General features: G+C 38.5%; 1 long non-coding RNA gene across 1 annotated transcript in view; it reads right to left on the bottom strand.

The window, feature by feature from the left end:
- Positions 1-352: 352 nt before the first annotated feature.
- The window catches only part of LOC148189414 (uncharacterized), a 103,473-nt gene continuing 93,121 nt past the window's right edge, over positions 353-10,704 (bottom strand). Inside the window, exons 3-4 of the long non-coding RNA XR_015776727.1 lie at positions 5,703-5,780; positions 353-487 (exon numbers count right to left, since the gene is read on the bottom strand). This is a non-coding gene — a long non-coding RNA (uncharacterized LOC148189414). The remainder of the gene's footprint in view (positions 488-5,702; positions 5,781-10,704) is intronic.

Genomic DNA, 10,704 nt, shown 5'->3' with positions numbered 1-10,704 from the left:
ATCACACCATATAGCTAGGATGGATGTTCAGTAAAGCGCACACTATTAACAGACTGTATCACCAGTTTGTTTGTATTTCCATTAGCTGCTGTAAAAATGTACATTAATTCAAACAAAGAGCACAGGTCACAATTACATAATGACATCAGCAATTCAGGAAGCAAAAGCTGCACTTATTTCAAGAAGTCCATCAAATAAAACTTTAAAACACTCTCTATGTATGACATAAACAAGTTTTTCTAGATCTGACGCAACTACCAACAGGAAGACATCACCATCAGTTTTACAGTGTGACAAGGTTACAGGTAAGGTTTGGTTAAATTTAGGCATGACAACAACTTGATCAGGTCTGCAGACACATTGTGGTTTGGGTTAAAATGACCAAATACATTCTGACCTACTTTCTCTGTAGACTCTGCCATATTAGGGGCGTAAAAGTACACAGAAGTCCTGGTTCAGCTCAAATCCTGGTTTACAAGTCACGGTCCTGTTGGATTCATGGACAAGTGGGGAAAAAGTGCATAATGATACATGTCTTTTTATGTATTTTGAACAGACTGTAGTGCAGGTGACAGAAACAAAGTCCTCCTGCTGCGGACTGAAGTAGCATTTTGACAAATGGCAGCTTTGGTAAAGAATTCTGACTATAAAATCAGGGAACACTTCTACCATTGCTGCATTACACTGAACAAAAACCATCCCAAAAGGCAACAGGTCAAAATAGTTTATAAAACTCTAATGCAACTCCCGACATGCTATAAATTGAAACAACAACAACAAAAAAAACGTATGCATTAGGAGTGTTACAATCAGTCACACTTTTACTATATGTCAGTGGAAATGCCAAACACTTTTATCTCATCCCGGGTGATGGTGTCAAATGCGCTTCCATTCACATCACCTACAGTGGTGGAGCAATGGCAACACACTCCCTTAACTTATACACAATTCTCTGTCTCAGGTGCTAATGTAGCTGACTGGGAACCTGCAGATGGGTCTTTCAGCTCCAGCACTCCTTTTGCGCTCGCTGTAGTGTGATTGACTTTCATGGCTGTTAGCTTGTTGCGCTAACCTTAGCATATGTTACTAATGATGTACAGCTAAAAGTGAATCTAGAGCATGTTAAATCTGGTTTGTATTTTGCATTTCATGCATTATTCCACATACTGTGATTTCTGCATGGGGCTCCATGCAGCAATTAACATAACATAAACATAAACATTACAGCCCTGCGCTCTGTACCAAAATCACTCTACTTATGAGGTTTTGTCACTTGAAATTTTATAGATGTTGTTTTGGTGCATTTGCTTCAATGGTTGATTTCACAGGACACAGTCTGTCACACAATTATAGACCATTTGTGTGTGCGTGTATATATATATATATGTGTGTGTGTAGACACTCTCACTTGTGTATATCTCAGAAGTTTGTTGTAGTATTGCACACATATTTATATTTTTATATTATGACCTTACATACTAGTTTTAAACAATTTAATTTAATAATTCAATTATAATTTCAATGTTCACACACTAGTGCTAATTTTATATTTCTGTATTTCTGACATTTATATTTTTATACACTTACGTATTCATTATTATATCTTAAGCCCTCAAAATATTGTAAGATACACCATATCAAACATCATTAATTAAAAGACTTATAATCTGCTTTTAACATCAAGCCAGGAGAGATTTTCATCCATGTCAACATTTGATCTTAAACAACAGCAAATGTATCATATGAGCTGCTCTATAGTGTAACAATGTGAGAATGTACCAATTATTTGCTGATGTAAGTAAGACAAGGTGCTAAACACACATACCCACACATGCAACATTAATATCAACACCTGCAAGGCTCTACACAATAAAAACACAGTTTGCAGAGCCTGGCAGTTCAATTTGCATCCACTGTGTGCACACTAAATAAAAGTAAGGTTACACAGAAAAAATTATCTTACTCTCACAGTCCAGCTTTGCAGAATAACTCATATTGCACCTTCTATTGCTTTGCCTTCCTTAACCACCAGCACCTTCTCATTACCAAATATTCTGCCTAATATGAGCCCTGACATGATCTGGGCCAGTTCTTCTAATTAAAAGCACCAACTTAACTAAGCATGTTCAGAATTTTCTGAGTAATGAAATGACAGTTTGCAAGTTTCGTAGTCTGATCATTTAGTGGATTAGAGGACAGTTACAGTGTGTACAGATATCACAAAAAAAAAAAATCAAGCATGACTTAAAGTATAAGACAACATATCTATAAATAGTGGATGCAAGGAGAAAGCTGGGCACTGGAAAGACTTGGCTTTTATGCCGGAGGCAGTAGATAAGGTAATCTTATTCATTTTTGTGCAGAACAGAACAGTGCAGAGATAAATAGCCTGTGGTCACAAACGTACAAAGTGCAGCCAGGAGTTAAATAGGAATTTTGCAGTTGGGGGATCTATTCTTGATTTTACATTGAGCTCTGCAGAGCCGATCGGTTCTGTCTGGCACAGGTACAGGCACTCAAACCTCACTGTAGATGCTTAGTAACAACTGTCCCTAATACAGATGTAACTCCATTAAGTGAGTGGTGTCAGCATATAGTGAGATGCTTTATTATTCCAATTAGACCTATAAGGGGTTTCAGTGAGGAGTATGGATTAGTTAGTCTCCAATGGAAGACATTCACTGTTCCACAGTGACTTCTTTGGTGACTGCGAATTAATTGCAACCCTGTCCCACAGCACAGTTGTACGATTCAGATCAGCTACACTGACCAAGAGCTGAAGTTATATATGTACTGTATATACACCTTTAGAATTTCTCCATCATAAACCAGGTGTCCATCCAAACATAGTTCAAGTTTTAACCAGAAATCGGCAAAAGAAAATACCAATGCATGTGTCTTTCCATCCACTATTCTTATGCAAATAAGGAATCAGTTCATAAGATTATTTGGTGACTTCTTTCCTTCAACATGATTAATATTAATTAATTACTTATTAATACCAACCAAATATTTGCCCCTACACTTCAATTACCATCTTGGTGTGACCTTTGTGTATACTGCAGTGATAAATTGTGGTATTATATTTGAGTCACTGGGACAAATAATATGGAAGTTCTTGAAAAAAACTTTCATTTTTTATTTTTATGTATTTTCTTTAATCAAAGAATGTTTGTAATAAAAACAATCTACCCATTAGTAATAACAATAATTGGGCTACATGATATCACATTTGGATTTTATCTTCATTTAAAGCCTATTGACAAGTCAGCATGAAGGTATTGGGGGGAAAATGGTTTTGTGTCTTTTTAAATAATTATACATTGATAATCATTAAGTAAGGCCAAGCATTTAAAAACAAGGGTTGGAAGGTGAGCTAACCGTCCTTCTAGTGCCGTTCATTCTCAAGACAGGTGTTATTAAACGATTATAAAAGAAGAGGTCGTATTTCAAAAAAAGGCAGTCTTTTTCACTTTTAGTGACTGTTTCTGTAACCTTAGTCAAAGTGAAATTTGCTGTATAAATTTATGACAGCAGTCTGAATGCCAACTCTAAGTTCTGGTGTCAAGGTCCTGAACTTTGTATGTCCTCTGTCCTCCCTAACCACCATGTTCCAAAGCCTGTACGTGGTACATGAATGGAGTGTTTTGTAACCTGAAAGAAACATCTCTGAACATAATCCAAGCAGCAATTATGTTGCTAATTGAGAAAACAATTTAATAACATATAAATGTAATTTCTTCGAGACAGGGTTGTTTGTTGGATATTGTCTGTATTGTCTGTAAATCCTCACATAGCTTAAATGTTTTTTTTCATGACCTTGAAGTTACATTACAGTTATTTTCTGCACTTTACTGAAGTGAAATCAAATAAAAAGTAAGTGTATCTGTCTATTTCTCCTTTATCCTCATTGCCATTTATGTTCCCACTCAGATACCATAACAACTGCACTGAATATTGTCAGAGGGCATCAAAAGTCAGACCCCAAAATAGCATCATGCTATCGACATTGAGATATCAAAGATGTGTGATATTTGATTCTGTCTTTATCGCTGAGTTCTACTCCCTTAAATGAATCTTTCAGACCTGCCCTGGATCTTCCATACAACATGTATGATGGTACACATATTCAATCCACCTCAGTAATTGGATGCAGTTTTATCATTCATGTCATGCTTTAATTCTCAGGTTAGAAACATGAGAACAGGTGTTGCACCATTTGATGCAACAGACCTGGTTTCTCTCTAAAAAAAAAAGAAGTCAGTGCTGAAGGCAAGCTTTTATTCATGGTGTAAATTGCTTTTTATGGTTGGGTAAAGATCAATGGCGATGGTTCAAATAAACCAACTTTCATTTAGTGATGTGTGAGCCATGAATCAAACGTTTGAAATGAACGATTCTTCATACTGACAACAAGTCTTCATCTCCACAAGTCGTTCATTAACCCATGTGTAATACCTGCTACTCGCTTAGTGCAAACTATGGAAAAGAGTCGCAACCAAGTATCACTCACATTATTGTTCAACTCTTACATGATATGTATTTGTGGAAATGTATCAAGTTCAATACTGTATTAACTGAGTGCTGCGAAAAAAGAGCAACTGCTTTAACTGAACTTAGAACTTGCTCTCCAGGCTCGGCGTGGCACTCCCCCACAAGTTCCAAGCCCACAGTCAGTAGCCATCAATGAATGAATGAACTGTGTATTTACAACTTGTCAGCCCAAAAAGCATTCTTTCCTGCCCAAAATCATTGGAAAAGGAGCACCTGTAAAACGGTGGATACATTTTTCAAATGCGACAATCCTCGCCAAATGACTCATTTCACCCGCCATATTGTTCTTTGTGTTCAACTAGCATTACATCACCCACCAGGGGGAGAGTTTTTCAATCCAATGCAGCAGAGTGAATTCTATTAATTGTACCTATTGGTTCTATTGGTTTTGTATCTCTTGAGCAGAACCGAATGCCGCTGCCCTTTTTCAAGCCCCCAAGAAGTGTGCCAGGTTTTGGAGCTAATATTTGTAGTGGCCAAACAGTATAATTATGTCACAATATGCCTTTGAGTCCAAAAAGATTTTCTGCTTTAGACTTACAAGGTAAAAGAGATGTCGATCAATCTGTGGAAACATTCTTTTTTAGCGCCACATCCCGCCAAAAATGTCAGATTTTTGCAAATCACAATTTGATCCTCTGGTCCAATAATAGTTGGAAAGTCTAGACAAACTGCACGATTAAATGATCTTATCCCAATTCAAGTTAGCGGACAGCTAAACCAGCAGTTAGCCAATGAAAATCTCTTGTGTGAACGGTTGCCAGCCCAATGGGGGATTCAGCTAGCTCTGGGTAACTGCCTCGGTGACTCAAGTGACATAAAAGCACAACTCTGTTTCGTGCGTGACTCATACAGACGAGTCGATAAAAAGAGTTGAACCTCTACTCTAAATATTGGTAGGAAATGAACAGCTAAGTCACACAGTTTCAAAACATCCACACTGCTGACCTCCCTATGACATTTGATAGCCATAAAAACATAACACTACCACCTCTGCACCTGACTCACACAACAGTCACCATTAACATGGTCACTAGATGTGGCCCGTCATGTATTATACTTATTATTACTTTGAAGAGCTAATAAATAAGTGGTTATCTGCTGCCTCTGAATGAACAAACTTGAAAATGATATGTATTGAGATGCACCTGTGGGGTTCTGCCATCCGACACAACTCGTTGCTGTTTGGGATGCAGGGGAGGGGAGGCGGTCTTGCACTTTGGTTTCTACAAAACAAAAAAACATTACATTAGCTGTAATGTAGTGGATAGATTGAAACTATGTTGGTTTCAACAGTGTCAAGGTTAATTGTGGTTAGGTTAGGCACAAATACCACTTGGCTATGTTTCGTAAAAAGATCATGTTTTGGCTTAAAATACCACATTTGGAAGGTGCAATCCCAGCAGGATAAGTAGTAATGAAACGGTAAAAAAAAACAATCAACCACTTTTTGGGCCACTGCCCTGGGAGTAAAACAACAAAAACAATTGCCACACGTGCAGAAACAGCCGATGGAAAAACAGCAACAGGTGGCTACAAAGTACCCAAGTTTGATAGCTAAAGCCACTGTGAACACAGCAATGTTTGACAAATATATTGTCAAATCATAACCAATCTTTTGTCTGTGTTGCACAGTGATCTGCAGCTTGGCAGGTGACATGGCATCCATCATCCCTTCCATCTCCCGATGACAAAGTCAACTTCTGTATAATGTCACTTTGAAAATGTTGACATGATATGCATAAAATGTACAATTCTTTGTTTGCAGAACCATACAATGCTGGAATTTTGCTCGGGCATCTGCCCTGTGTAATCAGTGGACCTTTGCACAAAGACACAATACTCTATGGACTGTAATACTATGGTGTCAGTAAAACTTTAAAGTTTTTAAAACTTGCATCTGAATAAATGTACATCAGGTGTTATATTACTTAACTTGTTTAATTTTAGAGGCCTGACTGTCAGCACATGAAAGCTGCTGCACAGCCAAGCCAAAAGAATAACTGAAAAAGAAGCACAAGGCTGTCTACCCTCTCACCACGCCATACAGCAGCAAAACAAATTAAGCAGCAAGTGGTAGTAATAGTACTTACAGTATTTACAACACATTTTATAGTGAGTTGGCCATTTCAAATTGTGGGGAAAGGGGAAAAACAGAAAAGGTACTCAATAATGCAACTATTGAAAGGCACCATACATTGTATAAAGGTAAACAATACAGCCACACAAATATGGAAGAAAGGCAGAGGAATGCGTAAAGGGGCAGGCATATTTCCTCAATTTGAATCTTTAAGTAGCTTCAAAAATATCAATCAACAGTTGCATTCCAGCGGCACATATAAGACGTATACACTCTGTGAACTACTTGTCCTGCAAAGCCTGATACGTTGATTTCCATGTTGCTTTGTGCTCGCATCAATGAGAAAGCAACCAGCACTAACAATACATAGACTAACTGGAGCAAGAACAAATTTCAGCACCTCCATACAAAAAGGGATAATAGAAAAATGTGTCCTCTTCGATTTTTTAAAAATATTTTCTAATTTTGGGGATTCTGTTCTGCGAAGCGTGAACTCTCAAAGATGAATTCCAGGAGACACAGACAAAATAATCCACTTCAATCTGTGTGCTCACTGTCCTTTTCTCCCCTATTTTTAGTTGTACTTTGTTGAATATGTTCAAAGTCGCACTGAGTTGTAAAGTTGGGGGGGGTACATCCACCCACAGCCACATTACCAGCCGACAGGAGAGAGGCTATTGATTGTGTCACCTTTCCACAGGCTGGAGGCTGTGAGGGCTCTTTGTGGGTCCACTGCTCAGTGGAGGACTCCGGCACTTGTACATGAAAAGACTCGGTGTATAAAGCAGCTGGGGCTGAAGGGGAAAGCTGCACGGTGCTACAAACTCCTCTTTTATCCCCTGCTGTCTGTCTCTCCCTGCATGTCTTATGCTCTCTGTCATTCCTGCCTCTCTCTCCTCTGTCTCCTCGCCTCACTCTCTCAGCCCTCAGAGGTTTTATTGGGTCAGGCCAACAGTATCTTTTAATAATTCTTTAATTTGGCAGTTCTTCTGAGAAATATCTCCACTCACGTACTGGTGGCTGTTGTAACAGAACAGATACCTGTGTGTTTTTGGCAGTAATGCAGGAGGTTGCTATTTTTTTCAGTAAAGTGTCCAGAAATGAAGGCAGTGGTTGGCGCCGGTTTCTTTGGCAACAACAGTGCAGCCGTTATCAGCCAGATGGCTTCAATTGAGCTGTTTCACTGTAAACAGCGGTGCTTAAGTGGTGCACTCTCACTTAAATTTGCTTTAGGCTTGGACCTGCACTGTAGAAAGAATTCCTTTTGTCTATTTCCCCATTATGCTGTTGTCAGAGAGGCTAATTAGCTCACTTGAAAATGTTTTACAGAAGCCAGGCAGGTGCTTTTAGAAAAAAATTAGATGGAGCACGTGAGGCCATGTTTATCCCACTGATGCTGGAGTCATCTGCATTAAAGGTCAGCAATCAGTCTGCAATTACAGTGTAACCTCAGCTAATGGTTCTGAAGAGTCCACTTAAATTCTGTTTGCACTGCACACACACTCAGGTGTTGTGATGTGTGGGTCAAGTTCAGTTTTGATAGAGAAAAAGACAAAACACTAAAACCACCAAATTACACACTGGGAGGCAACCAACAACTGCTTTTTTATTTTTTATTTTTTTTACATATATTATTATAATTTCGCTCTTTTAGACCAAAGTAAGCATCTGTTAGGGAAAAAGGTTGTTTAGCATGTTTTGGTGAACTTAGTACAACATTTAGATACAGATTATGAATTTATCTCCTCAAATATCACTGATCTGCCAGTGGGAGAGTAAGTATGAATTATGCCATCCATCAAGAATTGTTTAAATACACAGAACTAGTGTTAAGCTCTACTTGAGATTTTAAGCTCTCAAAGATACCAAATATGTCAGGCTAAATTTGGGGAGAATGTATTTTAAATGCTGGAAAATGCATCTAAAATTTGTCCATTTGATCAAACCATGTTTCCAGGTAAAAAATATTCAGTCTTGTGTTTACAGAACATATAAAACACACAATTACAACCCCGTCTCACTCTCTACACGTCAGATGTTTGGTAAGTGATGTTGGGTGTCATACAGATACAATTAGGCTCCCTTTAGCGTCAGTGTAAGGCGCACAATGGCAGCACTTTTTTACGCTCTGAGCAATATCCATAGTAGCCTTAGTGCCTGTAGTATAAAGAGCAAGGAAGTATGCAAGAGCAGGTGGGAGAGGAGGTGTCTAATTCAAACCAAGCAGCAACCTCCGAGTTTAAAAAATGAAGCCAATGCTGACATGCCATAAAAGTGCATTTCATTTAATGGCCATTTGAGGCTGGCTCCTAACTTGAGGCTCAGAGTAAATCCCCAACGACCCCCATGTTAAAATGCCCAAATTTACAGCAGAAATAACATGTTTACAACCTGGTAAAAAAAAACAGTTCTGGTATCTATAGCTAATTTCAACATTCAAAAAACAGAAAACAGTACTGGGGGTTAAATTTATTTATTGATTTTTTTTATGCCACCCGTTTACACTTTAATAAGTTCTAAAGTTACACATTTTTAAGGGCAGAGTCACCTGAGTGACAGGCTGCCTGTAAGTCACTGCAGTCTGTGAGTCACATTCGCCCCTCACTCCTCCTCAGCTCCAACCTCTTGTTCAAATATTGTCACTTCTGGTTCCAAAGAACCAAGATGGTGACGGCAAAAATGCCAAACTCAAGACTTCAAAATGGCAGTCCACAAACCAATGATTGACATCAAGGTAGTCCACTATTTATGCAGTCTTTGGATCAAACAAACTCCAGACTTTTACTTGGGAGACCACTGTTTGTGTCCCTTATGAAAACACGTTAGTTATCTCATTTTAATAACAACGTAGTGTGTTAATCGCATGCATTTTTTCCCCCAAAACTTTAGTAATTCTAAAAGTTTTTACCTACATTTCACCTACACACCTACAAAATTATTTTAATAAGATGCAATTAATGGGTGGAAATTGTACATTTACTGTGAAAATGAAAGTTTATTTTAAAAAATACACAATAAATTTAGAAAGCATAAATTGGAAATTAAAATGTGCTGGTAATTAAATTGATTTTTTTCAACCGTAAAGCTATTTAAGAAAGAAAAGGGGGAAAACAGTTAAGTAAAAATATGCATGTTTGGAAACATTTCAAACATTCTTTCTATAGTCACCCTTCATGCTAAGGTCTCAAAGAGAGAAAAATATATGAAGTTATAAAAGCAGTAAGCAAAGAAACACTGGACCAATGGGGGAAACTGCAGAGCAAAAGATTAAGTCTGCTTGTTAACCAAGGAGATACATCTTAATCCTGGATTCCCTTTGTTTGAATTCTGATGAGCTAATTGGAAATGTTGAAGTAACATCACAGAGACACATGATCAAGGCCATCTGTGATGCTTACTCCAAGCATTGCCGGACCCACGGTTCAATCACTAATTATCTCCCTACCTGCCGCCATTGTACAGTATTTACACCTCTTTCTTGTGCTTCAACTAAAGCTGTCTCTGGATCAGACAATGTCTCAGCAGAGGACTCTCACGCCTACTCTGCTGATAAAGATTATATTTATCACAGCAATGGATAGCTCATTAATTTCCCCAGAAATACCATCTGGGGACAACATCAGACTGCAGTGCTACTTGAACAAGGCCAACACACCATAAAATTCCTAATCAACCCAGCATACACACTACCCCAAAAAAACAAAAACAAAGTGTGTTCAGGCTTCTCTCACCGTTCGAGAGACGCTGTGAACTCACAAAGCCACTTAAAGTCACAGAGAAAAAGGTCAAGCTGATTGAAGGGAAAACGACCTGGCTCAATGGTACGTGGCTGCATTAACGAGCACATTCGGCTGCTTTCTGAGCATGCTGAATTGCATTAGCCACCTTGTCAGGCTGGAGACACAGTCAGTCCACCCACTGACCTGTTCTGTGAGATGTAATTATCTGCTGCAGTTCTTCTGCTGCGTTACAGGTAATTGATGCTTATTTCCACAGGAAGGGTTGAAATCTGTATTGATTGTCAACTTAAGTAGGCCAAGTTTATCACTTGGCTCCCTTCCTCCTCCCCG

Source organism: Plectropomus leopardus, chromosome 6 (assembly GCF_026936395.1).
Source record: "Plectropomus leopardus strain MGB_pleo_1.0 chromosome 6, ASM2693639v1, whole genome shotgun sequence".
Classification (NCBI taxonomy): domain Eukaryota; kingdom Metazoa; phylum Chordata; class Actinopteri; order Perciformes; family Serranidae; genus Plectropomus; species Plectropomus leopardus.
The sequence above is the reverse complement of the archived record's forward strand: the minus strand, read 5'-3'. Positions and strand labels throughout refer to the sequence as shown.